The sequence below is a fragment of the Odocoileus virginianus genome, chromosome 16, assembly GCF_023699985.2.
Source record: "Odocoileus virginianus isolate 20LAN1187 ecotype Illinois chromosome 16, Ovbor_1.2, whole genome shotgun sequence".
Taxonomy (NCBI): domain Eukaryota; kingdom Metazoa; phylum Chordata; class Mammalia; order Artiodactyla; family Cervidae; genus Odocoileus; species Odocoileus virginianus.
Genome location: NC_069689.1, coordinates 43,382,506 through 43,401,191, shown reverse-complemented (window position 1 = coordinate 43,401,191; position 18,686 = coordinate 43,382,506). Strand labels below are relative to the sequence as shown.

At 41.7% G+C, this 18,686-nt stretch overlaps 1 protein-coding gene across 3 annotated transcripts in view; it reads right to left on the bottom strand.

The window, feature by feature from the left end:
- Positions 1–17,617, bottom strand: part of CERS3 (ceramide synthase 3) — a 153,421-nt gene extending 135,804 nt beyond the window's left edge. Inside the window, exon 1 of one of the 3 annotated variants that reach the window (XM_070478140.1) lies at positions 17,539–17,617. The gene's annotated coding sequence lies outside the window, so the exon portion shown is untranslated. Of the gene's footprint in view, positions 1–8,473; positions 8,557–17,491 lie in introns of those variants that run through there. The other 2 variants (XM_070478141.1, XM_070478142.1) reach the window with 2 other exon arrangements.
- Positions 17,618–18,686: the final 1,069 nt, after the last annotated feature.

The window sequence follows — 18,686 nt, the reverse complement described above, 5'->3', positions numbered from 1 at the left end:
AACAGACACAAACTGTGCTAAACAGACAGCCTGGAGACAAGCCCTGGAGAGGCTGTATTGGGTAGTGTCACCTGGTTCCGACCTCCCCAAAGATCACAAGGGGGATGCCCAGACCTCCCCCTGGGACAGAACTTCAGGACAGGACGTAGAGGAACCCAAGGCCTATTGGCCTGTCAAGAATAAGTGTTTGGGAATCTGAACACACATCCTCACCCCTTTAAAGCTATATGATCTCATCTGTAAAACAGGTATAACAATTTTTATGTCTGTAAAATCTAGGTCAGGATTAATGAGGCCATGTGTCTAAATCACTAAGTCATAATGCTCGGTATATAGTAAGTGCCCAGTAAACTGCAGGTGTTGGTACTGTGGTCACTATTTACATTTCCTCCTCAACAGTACTGTGGACTTCCAGGTGGCACCACAGCCAGTCATCATTCACTGATTTCCTACAATACCTTGATCAGTATTGAGGTTACTTGACCAAGTGTTAGTCGGGAAAAGCTTTTCTGAGGGATAATTCATTTCCTTGACAGGGTAGGTAATTAATTTTCTCAGTGTCAGCAGGATTTCTTACATCATAGTACTTGTCCTGTGCAGTATCAACAAAGGAATCTTCTATGAAAGAGAGTGAAACCTATAGAAGGGTGCACAGCCACATCTTGATCAAGAAGGAATTTGGCGGTTTCCCAGGTGGTCCAATGGTTAAGAATCCACCTTGCAATGCAGTGCAATGCAGGGGATACTTGTTCGATCCTTGATCCAGGAAGATCCTACATACCATGGGGCAGCTAAGCCCATGTGCCACAACTACTGAAGCCCGCAAGCCACAGAGTCCTGCTCTGCGATAAGAGAAAGCCCAAACACTGCAATTGAGAAGCCCAAACACCACAACTAGAGAAACCTGTGTGTAGCAATGAAGACCCACTACAGCCAAAAATAAATAAACAATTTTTTTAAAAGGAAGGAATTTGGAACATCTATCTTACTCACTGATAAAGAGGAGGCAAGTTACTTTTAGGGAAGGACTTAGTGGCTCACCAGGGAAGGCTTCCCTAGTGGCTCAGAAGGTAAAGAATCCACCTGCAATGTGGGAGACCTGGGTTCGATCCCTGAGTTGGGAAGATCCCCCTGGAGAAGGAAACAGCTATTCACTCCAGTATTCTGGCCTGGAGAATTCTGCGGACAGAGGAACCTGGCAGGCTATAGTCCATGGGGTTGCAAAGAGTTGGACTTGACTAAGCGACTTTCACTTTGGTGTTATCAGGGCAACATGATGAAGCAAGCCCCCAATTTTAATATTTAAAATATGTTTATGAAAGATTTTTCTGCTGCCTCTGCAGAAGGAAGCATCCCTTGGAAAAGAACAAGATGACAAAGATTCCCATAGTCTTCAGATAAGGGTGGCATGCATGGGTGTGAGGGCCTACAGCAGAGGATAGGGATGCAGTGAAGAAGTGCAGAAAAATAATCTCAATTACACGTTCCCAGCAGCTCTCTCCTTTGACTCAGAAATCATTAAAAAAGAACAACAAACGGGAGATTTCCACCTAGCAAGTAGTGCTGGCATGAGATTGGGAAACTGGGCACCTGTTGGCATAGTTACTGTTTCCTCCTTTGAGCAAAAGGGATGGATCTTGTCCCCTCCTCAGCCAGGGCAACTTCACTGTCTATGGCCACCAGCGATTGCTACTTACTCACCAAAAGAAAGTAACTTGTAAGATCTCAAAACTGAAAAGAATTAGTCATTCCTGTCCAGGTCTATCTAATGCAAGAAGTCCCTTAATGAAAAAAAAAAAGCATATAACACCCAGATTTTAAGTAGATGGGGGAAAGACAGAGACAGCAAGACGGGGACAAAGACACGCGGTGTATTTGCAAAGTCTAGAATACAGAGAAAATATCTCATCTACTAATTACACTTCTGGGAGAATTAATGATTAAAACCATGACTTTAAATTTATGGATCTTTTGCCTGCAAAAGTACCTGGAGGGAAAAATATCCTGGGTACATTATATGAAAATGTAACATATTATTTAAAAATAAAAATTTTCCTAGGTTTCCACACTTTTCAAATATACATTCTTTTGAAAAGGGGATCCTTAAATTTCTTTCCGATATGTATTTATATGATTACCATTTGTCTCTTTGATTTCTGCCATTAGCTGCTGCGAATCAAAGAAAATACCACGCTGACACATACCAAGGTCCCAAGTCAGTGCCACATCAGGTATAGCACCAACTCCCTTTCCCTGGCTGGGGAAGGTCCAACATATGCCAATTCAACCAGCTGCTACTCTACTGATCATGAGATGGGATCTACAGGTTTCTAAGCCTTTTTAAAATTCCTTCTTTTCTAAACCAAAATTTATTGAGTATTTCCTCAAATTTTTTTTCTGCAAACACACAGTAACCTGATTTTGTAAAGCAGGAGCACTTAGGAACCCAGAGAACAGTGGCGGAACTGGGGCTGGGCCGACCTACGGGGCAGGTTGCTGGCTCCACGTGCTGTAAGAGGGGGTTTCAAGTTCCCCTGTGTCATTCATTTTGGTGAAATTTAATTATAAACGTCTTAAGGTTGACCAAAAAGAAAAAGATGTTTGGAAAGTAAACAAAATCATCATATGATATTCAATTCCTACTGTACTGAAGAGCACAGATCCAAAAGTTTATTGTTGTACCTGTCACATCCATATTAACACTTAGATCTTTATACATTTTGAGTTTAGAAACAAGATTTTCTCCATATAGATATTCAAATGGTCATTCTTTCCTTACAGTATCTATAATGTTATAAATCAAGGGTCTAATATGTATTGGAGTTAACGTATTGCATCTGATATGTAAAACAGAGGTCTATTTTTGGAATTTGTAGTCTTTTTCATTGGTCTAGTATGATTTTGACTTTAATATACTTTTTTAAATTCCCTAGTTAATTCTTCCTTTCAGCTAGTATTGAGAACCACTACCAGTTACAAAGGCTTCCCTGGTGGCTCAGTGGTAAAGAATCTGCCTGCAACGCAGGAGACACAGGAGACTCAGGTTTGATCCCTGGGCTGGGAAGATCCCTTTGAGGAGGGCATGGCAACCCACTCCAGTATTCTTGCTTGCAGAATCTCATGGACAGAGGAGCCAGGCAGGCTACAGTCTATAGGGTGGCAAAGAGTCAGACATGAGTGATGCACGCACCAGCTACAAAATTATTAGGTCAGGCCAGAAAGGTTATAGAGTAGAATGGAATAAAAGAGAAAACATCAATACATTTCAAATATTGTTTTGGAAACTTTTTCCAATGATGTGTGTGTGCATCCTAAGTGGAGATCTAAAAGTATTTACCATCAGTGATCATCAAAAAGCAAACAAACAAAAAAGAGGTTTGAAAACCACCGCTAAAATGTAACCTGTGAAAAAATTAGGAAAATCCAACCTGAATATTATTTTACAGTCATCATCTAGCAATTTCTGAAGTTTTTCTCTTCCACAGGTGGTTGTAGACCAGAATTCACAGAAAGCAGATATACTGGAAACAAGCAAGGGAAAGCCACTTACAGCTAATGGAACAGGAGGAGCTCATTACAAGTCTGTAATGCTGTTCTAAGGTCAGAAGTGACAGTGAGCCTGTGATGGGAACATCACACATGAAAACTGCTCATCTGTACAGTTTGAGATTTGTTCAGCATCAGCATATTTTACAGTTTTAAAGTTTTAATCAGATGTCAAGCAAGAAAACAAAATTTGAGGTGAAGAAATTGAAGCCAATTTAGTTATTAAATGATGTTAAGAAATCTTCATTATTGAAGAAAAGGCTCTTAGAATTTTTGCTTGAATCTTTAAATAATTATTGTTCAGCCTGTCAGTCTAACCAGTGAGTATTTATTGACTATCTGCTAAAGTATGTCTGGCCAATGAGACCAAATGAAAGAAATGGGTCTTGTGTTTGAACACAAGGACTCTATAAAGAACAAGTGGATTGTGGCACATGATTTTCCCTTCCTAATTACTTCAATTTAGAACATGGAAATGTAAGTAAAAGTGATTTCAAATCCCTCAATGTAATATTTTATCTTTTCAAATAACCTAAATATATACAAATATTAAATTATTATGTAACAACATCTGAAACTAATATGTAAATTATATCTCAGTTTTTTAAAAAGCTAGAAAACTGCTTCCATTTCTCCTTTCTCCAGGCCCAGTGACCACACATCACATGTCTCAGAGGGCAGAAGGCCCAATCTATTGCACTCTATGACATGAGAACTAAACTTTTGCTGCACACACAAAGTATGTATCTTTTGATTTTGTTTTTATATTATGCACATGAATGTGTGTGGATGTGTGTGTGTCTGTGTCTATGTCATGTGTGTGCATGTGTGTGTGTGTGTGGGGGGGGTATGTTTGTGTATACCAATCCTGAGCAGAGGGATTTGGAAATTCTGGCTAAGCATCTGTTTCCTGGTATTTCTTGAAGATATAATTCAGGGAAAAAAGGGAACATTTTCATTGAGTTGGAATTTCTGTACACTAAATGCCAGCTATGCATCAGGTCTCTGGTCAGAACAGTTCACACTCCTTAGAACACTGCACAACTGCTCTCCAAAGACTTACCAGTGACCATGTGGGCAAAAAATAAATAAATAAATAAAGAGAAAATGGTTTTTAAAATGAACCGATTCAAGTCAATGTATGGCAAAACCAATACAATGTTGAAAAGTAAAATAAATAAATAAAATGAACCAAAACATTTTCTATTTGAGCAGCATATAAACACTCACTGCCTGGGAAATTCTAAATCCTCCTACCTAGGAAAGGAGAAATGTATCTCAAGGTCACACTCCCTCTTACACAGCTCTCTTCCATTTGTTAATGGGTTTCCGCAGACTTTAAGGTCTGATAACAATGAAATTTCAAAATAATTTAACTGTTTCAAAACACAGTGATTGCTGCAGTCCACTTACAATAAAAAATCTGTCCCCCATTCACAGAAATCCCTGGAGAGAATTCTGGCTATTACAGTATTATATAAGGTTCAGTTCAGTTCAGTTCAGCTCAGTCGTGTCCGACTCTTCATGACCCCATGAATCGCAGCACGCCAGGCCTCCCTGTCTATCACCAACTCCTGGAGTTCACTCATGCCCATCGAGTCGGTGATGCCATCCAGCCATCTCATCCTCTGTCATCCCCTTCTCCTCCTGCCCCCAATCCCTCCCAGCATCAGGGTCTTTTCCAATGAGTCAACTCTTCGCATGAGGTGGCCAAAGTACTGGAGTTTCAGCTTCAGCATCAGTCCTTCCAATGAACACCCAGGACTGATCTCCTTTAGGATGGACTGGTTGGATCTCCTTGCAGCACAAGGGACTCTCAAGAGTCTTCTCCAACACCACAGTTCAAAAGCATCCATTTTTCAGTGCTCAGCTTTGTTCACAGTCCAACTCTCACATCCATATATGACCACTGGAAAAACCACAACCTTGACTAGACGGACCTTTGTTGGTAAAGTAATGTCTCTGCTGTCTAGGTTGGTCATAACTTTCCTTCCAAGGAGTAAGCGTCTTTTAATTTCATGGCTGCAATCACCATCTGCAGTGATTTTGGAGCCCCCGAAAATAAAAGTCAGCCACTGTTTCCCCATCTATTTCATGAAGTGATGGGACCAGATGCCATGATCTTGGTTTTCTGAATGTTGAGCTTTAAGCCAACTTTTTCACTCTCCTCTTTCACTTTCATCAAGAGGTGTTTTAGTTCCTCAAAGATTCTTAATCTCTCCATCCACCTGCTGTTTGAGGGTTTATTACCTATGCCTTAACTTATTTAGGCTTTTAACTTAGTTTATATTTTTACCCTTTAAAATCTTTGCTACAAGACACAATCTTAAGGCAACATGACCCATAAAATGATGAGACCAATTGTTGCACTGGGCTTACAAGAGTAAGTCTTGCCACTTTAGAAAGCCTTCTTTCAGAGTGCCAACTCTCTGGTCTGGGCTGACACAGAGTTGTTCAGTCATTCTAGGTCTACCAACTACATAAAAAAACTCAGGGTATGTAAGACCAACAAGGTATGGTATGTGGTATGCAGGTGTTGCCAGGAAAAGGAAGAATACAGTTGCACTGGATTCCAGAGGGAGCTTCCCTGTGTCCCTCTCGTATCTCTCTGATATGATCTGCAGTTTATTGGGATTCAAAGTTAGGGACAGATACCAAAATACCATTCTTGATGCCAACTGGCCTACTTAACTCCAGGCTTTTAGCTGGTAAATAAGTCAATTGCTCTTGCCTCCAATCTGTCTTTATAAAGGTATATTATCTCCAGTTCAGGCTTTGTCCCTAAATTCACACTGGGGAGGTCCTGGAAAGCCCAGCGCTCTTGAATAGATGGCCTGGGATCTAAAGCAAATGAATGGTTGCCACACTACACTCTGTTCCATGAGTTCTTGGAACCAGACCCTCCTTCCACACCTATCCTGTCAGGATACTGTGGCTTTGTGGGCCCAGGAAAACTCAGATGAATTCTGTGTGTGTGTGTGTGTGTGTGTGTGTGCGGGCGCGTGCGTGCGCACGCACACACGCACGTCTGTGTAAATGTTTGCATAAAAGCACATCCTGCCTGACCTCTAACTCTGAAATGATTAGCAGAACAAACTGACTTTTGTAAAAGAAGTATCTGATGTTTTCGCTTTTTGCCTGATTTTACTGTTTTAGGGGAATCTTGGCACAGGACTTTCATCACCCTGCTTCAGAGGCTACGTTAAAGCCAGACTGTATCCACCATAATCATAATGTGATTTTCACAGAAAGTCAGTCACACGATGATATAATAAATAAGCATCAGTTAGCTCCATGAGGGCAGGGTGTTGCCTCTGTTGTCACTGCTGATATCCCCATGCCCAGAACAGGATCCACCATGTCAAAGCATCAACAAGTTATTGGAGAAATGACTATTATTGATCGAAAGTCTACCATTTTTCAATCATACAGATGGCACTTTCATTATTTGTCTTTCTAGTCCTTATAACAAGGCTATGTGATGGACATTATTATAATTAGCTTATAAATAAGGAAACTGAGGTTTGAAGAATTTCACTAATTTGCCTAGGTCACATAGCAGGGATTCAAATCTAGGTCTGTCTGCCTTTCTAGTCTATGTTCAGTCAACTTCATCATGACTTCACCCCCAGAGCAGAAGCAAATATAGATTGACGCTTGGTCTTTTGCTCTATCAGATATCAAAATTTGCATATTATTATGGATTCAGAAACTCCTCCAGGTGACAAGGACTCATAAAGGGCTGATGGAAAATGATAGGAATACAGAGGGCTCCAGTCATATATATATTCCTGTGTGCAGAAAGGCAACAGAGTTCTGGCTCTCTCACTTCCCTACTATGCTGCTATAAATCTCACTGAGACTAAATTTCCTTATCTGAAAATGGCATGAGTCTTGTCTCATCGAATTAAATGTGAAATGTGTAAATACACAATAAGGACTCAATTAGTGCAGTTTACCACTAAACCCAGAATTATCTTCAAACTTATGTAAATTAATGTGATTGCTTTTAGAAATGATAGAAATTTTTTAATGGGAAGACTATACAATTATTATCTGAATCTATTTTCCTCTTTAAGAATTTGTCCCTTTTACTGATGAAATTTTAAGTGGAAACCCCCTTTTTAAAAAAGGCTTGTAGGGGAGGGAAATGAAAGGTGTTGTTTAAAGTCTGAACCCTCCCTTGTAGTGGAGAAAGACCTTGTATATTACAGATTAATGAATGAATCATCACCCAGCAAGTTTCCCAAATTTCTTTCCCTTGCTCTGTATAAGGCTTTTTAGGAAATAAAAGTGCTCAAAGAACATCCTCATTAAACATGGGTGAGAAAAAATAAAGTTTTGCTTTTGTTTTGTTTTTCTGCACAAAACTGGAAGTTTTAGAATTAATCAGCTAATGTCTTCTAGACATGACATTATCTCCCTCAAGATGGAACAAGCTTAAAAAAGCTTGTCACTGTGAGATGAGCAAGTTCTGCCTTGTTCCAAATTTATGACATTCTTAAGTAGTCTGAAATGGCCTTTTCCGTGTTGCCTGGAGATCCATGGGCACTCTTTTCATTTCAGCTTGAGTCAAGGATTTCCAAATAAATCAAGCTACGCTGACGGAGTGTTCGGCCTCGTGTGATTTCACTCTCTGAACAATTCTTCCTGTGCCTTAAATGAATCAGTTTAAACTTGCCAGAGAGCAAGTAATACAGGCTAGAAGTAGAAGTTTGAATTCACCGTTTACTCTCCACTACTACAAACTTATCAAACAAATGGCTTTGGACCTCTGTTTTCTGTCTCTCTCCGGCATCAGGCCAAAAAGCAAACATTTTGATCATTTCTCTTTCTCTCTCTCACACACACACACATACACAGAGTCAAGGCCAACTTGATTTTGAAGGTGCTCAAATAATAACAACATCCACAAGATGGTGCCTACCTTTCTGAAACTTCAGTGCACAAAGATGCCCCTGGTTTGTGAAGAGAGTCAGAGCCAGACTCCCAGTGCTCCAGCCAGCTTCTTTCTCATCAGAGAGCAACACACCTCACTGCTGTGTAAGCTCTGAAATTCTTTCAGAGACCCACCCTCTAAAGTTGCAGGTCAAGATTTCTGACTGAGGGCAATCAGTGACGTGGGGCACGGCTCCTGGAGGACACCTTCAGGTTATTCCTGATGTGATGCTGTTTCCTGTTTCACCACTTGGAGAGGAGAAGAGTGGAATCCATTGAGACAGTGAATTACAAATGCATCAGTTGCTTCATCGTCATTGCATTTCAGCGCACACAGTCATTCGTCAACTACTACTCAGGATAGTCTTGTTCTTTGTATTAAAAGGAAGGGGTTTAGTGGCAGAGAGAGACCCAAAACACTGCTGACAGCCCTACACAGTCCTCTGAGCTGGTCTGACAGCGCATTACTCTCCAGAAGCCTGAAACGTGGGCATGGATTTTGCTAGCTAAATCACCACCACTACTACCACCAGCACCACACCACAAAACTAATTAAGGAGCATCACTCTCAGAAATGAAATTTTTCCACCTGTTTCCTAGCAATTGAAAAAAAATCCCCTTTCTGAACCATAAAGTGACCCAAAAAATCAGGTCATCTTTTCTTTTTAGAATAGTTGGATGTGATTCGCTTTGTTTTGATTTGTGTCTCAAAGAACAATCATCACGGACAAGGAAAGACAAACTTAGTGGCACGATGTAAACGTTGTTTGCCTGCTTCAGACACTTCCATTGTAAAGGCAGGTGGCCCTCATTTTACAGAGCTTGAGATGTTAGACCTTTCGGGACCATTTTCACTTTCCTTTGCGAAGATGAAACAGCTGCAAGCGTGGATTATTTAAAGGTGCCCTGACAAGTAAAAAAGCTTCAACAAGTTGATTCCTGTTTGTCTCATAAGCCGAACCTCGCCTCCCAGGAGGTCTGGGCAGTGCCGCCTCCCCGAAACCCTGGTTTGAAGCTCTCCTCATTGGCTGACTCCAACCGCTGAAAGACAGCTTTCTTCTTCTGTCAGCTTAATAGCTGACAGCAAAATAAAAGTTGACTAGAAGCAGAGAAGGGGAAAATGCCAGTTTGAAGTTCTCTGAAACTTTACAGTTTCTCAAATTTCCCTAATGAACTTAGTTCAAAGAAGGAAAACTGGTCAAGGCCCTCTCACTCAACACTTGCTTATGCAATTATCCTAGTCTGTTTTTCTCTTCTCAGATTTTTTCTATTAAAGGGCTCATAAATTTTAAAGCTCATTTGGCGGGCGGTGATCTTTCAGCAGAGTGGGCACTAAATGCACAGACTGTGGTTCAGATCTTATCAGATCTTTCCAGGAGACTATGCAGAATTACCCCACATTGTACATTTCTAGTCTTGTTCAGTCGCTAAGCTGTCTCTGACTCTTTGTAACCCTGTGAACTGCAGCACACCATGCTTCCCTGTCCTTCACTATCTCCTGGAGTTTGCTCAAACTCATGTCCATTGAGAAGGTGATATCTTCCAACTATCTCATCCTCTGTTGCCCCTTTCTCCTCTTGCCCTCAATCTTCCCCAAAATCAGGATCTCTTCCAATGAGCTGGCTCTTTGAATCAGGTGGCCAAAGTATTAGAGCTTCAGCATCAGTCCTTCCAGTGAATACTCAGGACTGATTTCCTTTAGGATGGACTGGTTGGATCTCCTTGCTGTCCAATGGACTCTCAGAGTCTTCTCTAGCACCACAATTTGAAAGCATCAATTTTTCGGTGCCCAGCCTTCTTTATGGTTCAACTCTCACATTTGTACATGACTACTGGAAAAACCAGAGCTTTGACTGTATGAACCTTTGTTAGCAAAGTGATGTCTCTGCTTTTTAATACTCTGTCTAGATTTGTCACAGGAGACAACCAGTCCTTTAGAATCTCCTCTTGCCCTTTCCCACTACTTTCCAGGCAAAAGAAGCAGGCAACTTCCATGCCCATCCATTGGCTGCTTTCTGCTCTCTCTTGCCTGATGGAAGTCTGACTCCCTTGCCAAGTCCCACAGCTCTCAGCCCACCCTGTTGTGTGTTTATAACTATACTACAGCACTCTACTATTACAATTTAGCTGGTTTTATATCTGCTTCCCCACTACAGGGGCTTCCCTAGTGGCTCAACGGTAAAGAATCTGCCTGCAGTGCAAGAGACACAGGAGTGTGGGTTGGATCCCTGGGTTGGGAAGATCCCCTGAAGGAAAACTAGCAGTCCACTCCAGCATTCTTGCTGGGATAATCCCGTGGACAGAGGAGCCTGGCAGACTACAATCTGTGGGGTTGCAAGAGAGCTGGACTCGACCGAGCATGCATGCAGTCCCCACTACACTGGGAATTCCTCTGGAACATGCCTCACACATCCTTATATCCCTGGAGCTTAGCACCGTGCTGAGCTGTTCAATACATGTCAATAGTTAACACCCCAACTTGTGGGCAACCAACACTCAGTTTCACTCTGCAGATATCTGGGGAGAAGGATACTTCTGAACTCTACTCTGGATTCCCTTTCTCAGAATTAAATAAGCCAAAACAGTACCGTAGGACCACATGTTTTTTTGTTTGTTTGTCAATTGTATAACTAAATATATGTCATCTACTGATAAGACATATGTACAAATCAAAGATGAAGTATTTATACATAGCTCATAGCTTCTCAATTATCAGAAGACTCTCACATCTGCTATATTTCTTGAGTCAAGGACAAGGTATAGTTCCTCGTTCTTTAGAGACAGGTGAAAAACCTGTACAACAGAGGACAACAGCTAGAGGGACAGAAGTGAGGAATTCTGGAGGTTTGCTGGTTGTGACGGGGGAATTGTTAGCCTGACCTCCTCTGAGGAGTCTCCCTGAGGAAGATAAACACAAACATGGTCCTTCCGGGACTCCTAAAGTAAAGCTTTTCTTTTCCCTTTTTTTTCTCTTTCTCACTTGTGCCTCATGATAAATGTATCAGTTCCTTGCTGACAGAAAACAGGGAATGCAAAGGAAGTAAGACAGAGCAAGATGCATGTGTGTGTGTCACTTCCAGAAAATATTGTTTCATTTTATTAGAAAACTGTAGGACTCAAGGCAGTAAATCAGTTTTATATATTTGAATCCCCATTAATAGATGTTAAATCATTTATTACAATATTAATGATTCATTATTTTAAAAAGTGAATGTTACCTCTGACAATAAAATGTAAGCAAGTAAGCCTGATAAGAGTGGAGAGGTTTCGAGGGGAGTAATAAGACATGTGTTAAAAAACAGATGAGTTTTTATACACAGAGCAATCTTGTCACTAAATGTTACTGAAGTAAGAAAGAGTGTAAAGAATAGTTCACAGGGTAAAAATGGGGTAGGGGATAAAAGCAGGCAAATCCAATCAGGACTCTGGAGGGCTACTTAGGAACTCAGAAGAGGAACACAGAGGAAGCAGGACACAGGGCCCTAATGGGAAGCAGACCCCTAGATACGGTGCCACAGCTCTGCTAGCAAGGACTAGAGGGTACCCAGCTGCATATGGTGGGGACATGGAGGAAAGGGAAGCAGGGCAGCTTCTGATATTCTAAGCTTCGTGTTATATTTGAGACCAAACCTTGATTTTCTAGAGAAGAAAATGTAAGTTTAATAGCGTTTATCTGCTTTTCTCCTCAAAGGAGAGAATCTCTTTCAAGAAACAGTTATCTGGCTATGTGAGCAGGCTCTCCACAGCCTCGTTTACCACCCCTGGTGAGGGCCAACCAGATGGTCTGTGTCTCGGTGATGGGGCAGGCCACATCTCAACTGGTCTCCTCCAGAAAGTTTTGCTGCTGAACCCCAGTGCCTCTTTGTGCTCATTTTGTGATCTTTTTCTTGCTGACTGTGTGACTCCAGACAAGTCACTTAAGTCTCAGTTCCTCGGGTTTCTCGACTGCAAAATGGGGACGATAACAGCAATATCTTACAGAGTTAGGAAGATATTAAATTAGTTAATATCCATCAAAGCTCTTAGGAGAGTACCTGGCACATAGTAAGCACTTTGTAAATTTTAGCTATAATTATAATAACCAATATTATTAATATATTTAATCTATATGCTTTATTCCTATGTTTATTCCTAATAATAGACTTTAGTTTTTGCACATAGACTTAGTTTCTCCAATTAAATCTTGAGTATAAGGATTGTATAAAGTTTTCAAGTAGCACCCATGACCATTCTCTGAACAGAGTATTTGTTCATTATCTCACTTAGCATGCATTTACTGAGTTCATACTATGTGCCAGACATAAAACATTATGTGTTTTGAAGGATCTAAGGATCTCAATAATAAAAATACACAGTGACTTCCCAAACTGATATAGATGCATACTCACACAGATGAGCAGTATTGTTCACTAACCCTATAATAAAGAGTGCAGAGGGAAATGGACACATGTACATATGGTACGAGTATATCTATATGCTCTACCCAGGCGCACATTGGGACCATAGAGGAGACAGACTTCAAAATTTACTACTACGTAGCCTTTGTGCATGCAAGCATAAGCCATGGATTTTAAATGAGGAGCTCAGACTGCACAGTATGGAATCAGGAAACAGACTGGAGTTAGCAGATAAACTTTTCATCCTCAAAATCATTAACCCCATGATTGTTCCAGTCTGTGAAGGCCTGAATTAGTAGTTTTAACATCTACACTCCCTTAATCCAACATTGTGCCAGGCATTCCATATACCTTATTCCATATTCCATATACCTTATGAGTTGCACCAGCACCAAACAGGTGTGAAGAAAGAGGTAGGAAGGAGATGAGTGTTTGAATAAATATCTGGGCCACTGACACCATGTTATGCATACAAGACAATCAGGAAACAAAATGCCCCTTATCTATCCAGTCATCATTCATTCAATACATGTAATTGAATAAGTTGCTCGAAACACAAAGAGGAAGGTGAGACCTCTGAGCTCAAGAGCTTCCTGTCTATCTTTTCCCTCTCACTTGCATTCTCCCTCTTATCCCATACCCTACACACCATGTGCCAACAAAGAACCAAGAGAAGATGTGCTTGGCAACCTGAGACCACCAAGGATGGGCACCTCTCTTCAGTTTGTGAATTCTTGGGAGCAAGTTTTTAAAAGGCAGGATGAAGTCCTTTATGAAAAACATAAGCTGGACTAAATTTCATGATATCAGCAACTAAGATTCATTTCCAAGAACAAGAATTCATACTTCTCTCTCCTTATTTGACTTTATTATTCCACAGGGCGTTAGAAACATAGACCAGGTTTGAGGTTGAGACTAAGCACGTGTGGGTTTGTGGCTGTTGAACAGGTGTAGACACCTTTTGGTCATTTCCAGACCTTCCTAAAATGAAGTTCTAGGACAAATGCATTTCCCCTCATTGGTTGCTAATGTCCAGTGACTAGAACATTGTGATGTGACTGAAAGTAGTACTGAAATCCTAGTCCTGGGGTCAGTATTCTGTCCCCTTCTAGTCTCTGAGGGAAAGCTCCTCCTTTAGAGCACTCTAAAAACACAGCCTTCAACAAAATACTTCCTTGGTCCAGAACTTACAGCTTCTTTATGCTGGTTACATGAAATCTAACTTCCATAATTGTCTATTTCCTAGTCTCTTCTCCAAAATATGACCCCCAGGCAGCCTGTCCCACTTTGCTCCCCACTGTCCCCTAATACCAATCTCCCCTTGGGGTGAGCCAGTGGCTATGCTCATGCCCTGCCTGCCATCCGTCCTTATCCAAGCCCCACCCATTTCCTCTGGGAAACAGTGCCTCTCAAAGCAACTTGAATCAACCTTTCTCTTTACACTTATCATCCAAGTCACACTGTCAGGCACATTTTATGTGCAGTCCCATTCTTTAACAGTACAGCACAAAAATCCTCTTGTAACTCAAATTTATCAGTATATTCCTTGCCTCCCCTAAGCTGGAAAGAGCCCGTGAGCCCACATCTCACCCCAGAAACACTACTAGGTTCATAGGAGACCCTCAGTAAATACTAGTTAAGGATCTGATAATACTCTTTCCTCCTATGTTTTAAGCTGCATGTACCATCTGCTGCTGCTCTTCCTCCTTCCATGGTATTTTCATTCCTTCAACAATTATTTATTGAGCACCTCCTATGTGCCTGAAAATAGGAAATCACAGTGAACAAGGCAGCGATGGTCCCTGCTCTCTAGCTACTTAAGGATCTCAAACTTTGGCTATTGCTGGAAAAGGCAAGCACATTCCCTGAATGTCAGCAGTCATTTGCTCTATTAACAGATCAACTGAACTACACAGTGAATGCTGGAGTCTAACACTTTGGAAGAGACTAAAGGGATATGAGCAAAATAGCACATACCAGACTGATTATAAAGTGTCCCTCACAAGTTTCTACTGAGATCTAAACTGAGGTAAAACAATCCCCTGCCTTCTTAACCTCTTTTGTGTTAGGCTGGTTTTGAAATAGAAATTTAGATATCACTTTACTTGTTTCACTGTTGGGTGTGGTTTCAAAGTGTCCAATAGGACAGGATGATTTCCATTCACTTATCTCTTTTTAAAATAGATGCCTTATCATTTCTCTGGAATAAAACTGCCAAATGTTAGTTCCTCTTAAAATAAATCAGGTATAAAAATTGTTTTGCTACAAACTAATAAGATGTATCACCAAATGTTTATATGAATAATTTATAGTTATAGTGTTCATTAATTCATACATTTGTGGAATTCCTATCATAGCAGTTACCATTAAGTATGGTTAAAAAAAGTAGGTTGCTTGATGACGGTACACTCTTTGCAAGGTCCATTTGCAAAATAAAATATTAGCCAGTTAAAATTAAATGTCGGACAGACACATCAGAGAATAAATTATACACAGAGAATAAATTAGTTTCAACAACTATAGTCCAAACTTCAAGTTATCTAAATCCTTAAAATCAAAATCAACCAACCAACTAGTCAACAAATAAACACAAATATAAAATGCAAAAATAATTATTATAGCAAGCATCACTGACTGAATGGACAAGAATCTGAACAAACTCTAGGAGACAGTGAAGGACAGGGAAGCCTGGCATGCTTCAGTCCATGGGGTTGCAAAGAGCTGGACATGACTTAGTGACTGAACAACAACAACCATTAAGAGCTTTAAATTTTATTAAAAATTTAAAAAAATCTCTTATCAAAGCTGAAAAGAAAAACATCTTTCAATAGCAAAACCCCTTTGACGTCAGATATGCTCTGCATCAAGTTTTTAGAAAAAGTAACATCATAATTAGGACAGACCAGAAAACTCTCGGATTATTTAACTTCATTACTGAATTTTAGCAGGGAAAATGTAAAGCAAAGATCTTCATATGGTCACACACGGCAACAACAGACATAACCTATAAATCATGCATATTTTCGCCATAACAATGATGGTTTGTGGCTTCTATTATCAGCAACAACTAGAGTGACTGATCTCATATATTGGAGCAATTTTGCCATTCCATTCCTTACACATCAGCAACGATCTACAGTGAACGTGATGGATCAGATACCCAAACACATGCCATGCTAATACCATGTAAAGTAATTATAAAGCATGGAGCTAATTAGGGCAGAAATACCATTTGACTCTTTCATAGTTTCAATCTTTGCAAATAATTGATATCAAGATAAATTATTACTACTGCAAAGTTACTTTCTATACATGTAACATATTTGTCCTGATCTAAACCTGTAACAATTTTGAAGATGTAATCCACAATAAGTATACTTTACATCACAACCTAGTATAAATATACCTATTAAATATACATAACTGAAACCTTCCCCAGTGGTTCAGTGGGTAGAGTCTGCCTGCAATGCAAGAGACTCAGGAGACACAGCTTTAATCCCTGGGTTGGAAAGATCCCCTTGAGGAGGATATGGCAACCCACTCCAGTATTCTTGCCTGAAAAGTCCCATGGACAGAGGTGCCTGGTGGGCTACAGTCCATGGGGCCATAAAGAGTCAGACACAATTGAGCATGCATGCTCAACTCAAAGTTTCACAAAACAATACTTATCCATACTATTTATAATGTACTGTATTGTCTATTCTAATCTTAAAAAATGCTGGTCTGGACCTACTAAATTTGTTTACTGAACTATTAATGGAAGATAAGGCACAATTTACAGTAGGCAAACCAACCTAAGTGGATCAATTTACCCTTTCTACAACTTCACATTCCACCTCCCCCATTTCAGTTGATTTAAATTTTAATGATTTCTTTTACCCCCCCATTTTCTGATGGGGCAAAAGAAAAACTGGAATAAACATCAAAAATCATAGGGTGATTTAGGCCTACAGTCTATGACTATGTGGAACAGGATGGGTGCCTTTTTCATCTTTGAGGTCCCAGCCCCCAAATCTCACAACCGGGTGTAAACATATACTGGGTCCTTGATACATTTGGTTGCATTTTAGAGTAAAAAAGGGGTATAATTAAGAGTCTCCTTAAAGTCACACCGGGATAATAACTTTCACCTGAGAAAAACGAAGCCCCCTCAGAAGTACTGGCCAGGGATACAGAGGGCACAGCAGTCTGTGAATTGAGTCTAGGCCTTGAGTCCACTTCCGGACAGTCTCCCGGACTCCCTTACCTTGAACTCCGCAGAAATGTGGGCTTGACCCCTAGTCACCTGAGTGAGAAGATGCTAACCCAGCAATTCACAAAAACCCATGAGGGCAAGACAAAGAGGGAAACCCGTTTGGCACTGGAGTCCTGGGACGAGTCTAACCGACTTTGCAAAGCCGGCAGGCAGGCTGCAGCGAGACGGCGGAGACTCAGCCCAGGACTGGACAGGGCTGCGGCCTGCTGGAGGCCAGGGCCGGACCTGGCCTCGACCTGCGTGGCAAGGGGCCTGCCTGGTACACGGTTCACGGGCGGACAGGGCATGGCCTCGGCCTGCGTCCGCACAAGGACCCGACACGGCCTGCGCGGGGACCAGACCGGTACTGACTGACCTCAGCCTTCGAGGCACCGCGGGCCCCGAGCCACACCCTCTCCGCACCTTTCTCTCTCTGGCCTGAGGCCGGGCTCCGTCGCCAAGCCGAGCCGGGCGGTCAGTGCAGCGGTGCATCCTGGGACGCGGGACACGCGGCCAGTGCGGCGGTGCATCCTGAGACGCGGGACACGCGGCCAGTGCGGCGGTGCATCCTGGGACGCGGGACACGCGGCCAGTGCGGCGGTGCATCCTGAGACGTGGACGGCTCATGGCCGCTGGGTGCGCGGCGGGGCTGGGCTGGGGCGGGTGGGCCCGCAGGCCGCCACCCACCGCAGTCAACAACGTGCTGACGGTGGCAGGGACTTCACCTGGGGCGGCACGTCCTCCGACACGCACACTGACACGGTAACAGGGGCTAAGTAACTTGTCCACGGCTGCCACATAGCACAAGTGGGCTTCGAATCTGGGTTTTCCATTATTTCAAACCCGGTGCCCTTGTTATTCAACTACACAACGTCTCCAGGGGGCAAATACCACTGTAACTGGCCTACAGACTGCTCATAACTTGGAGCGTAGGGACAGGAAGAGGACCCGCATTTGCAGTGATCTCTCATTACAAGGTTGAATGAAGGCATAGATCGGAACTGGAAGACAGAGAAAATGCGGCAGTGGAAAAAAAAAAAAAAAAAACTTCAGTAAAAGGGGAGTGTTATTCTTTTGAATATTTTATTAAAATATGAAAGTCATTTATAGATAAGATAGTATAGTGAGGTAAGGAAAACGGGCTTTGGAGCCAGAGAATCCTGGGTTTAAACTTTGACTCTTCAATTTATTAATTTTGGGTTGTCTGACCTTGGACTTTTTAGTATTTTTAAATGCTTTTTTCCTCATGAGTAAAATAAGGATAATAATTACTCCTTGCAGAGTGTCCTAAGGATTAAATGAGAAAAAAAAATGTCTGGAAAGTATTTAGTATAGTATGGGCTTCCCTGGTGGCTCAGATGGTAAAGAGATTGCCTGCAATGCAGGAGACCTGGGTTTGATCCCTGGGTCAGGAAGACCCCCTGGAGAAGGAAATGGCAACCCACTCCAGTATTCTTGCCTGGAAAATCCTATGGTCAGAGGAGCCTGGTGGTCTACAGTCCATGGGGTTGCAAAGAGTTGGACACGACTGAGCAACTTCACACTACTCCTTTGTGGTAAAAATTAAGCAC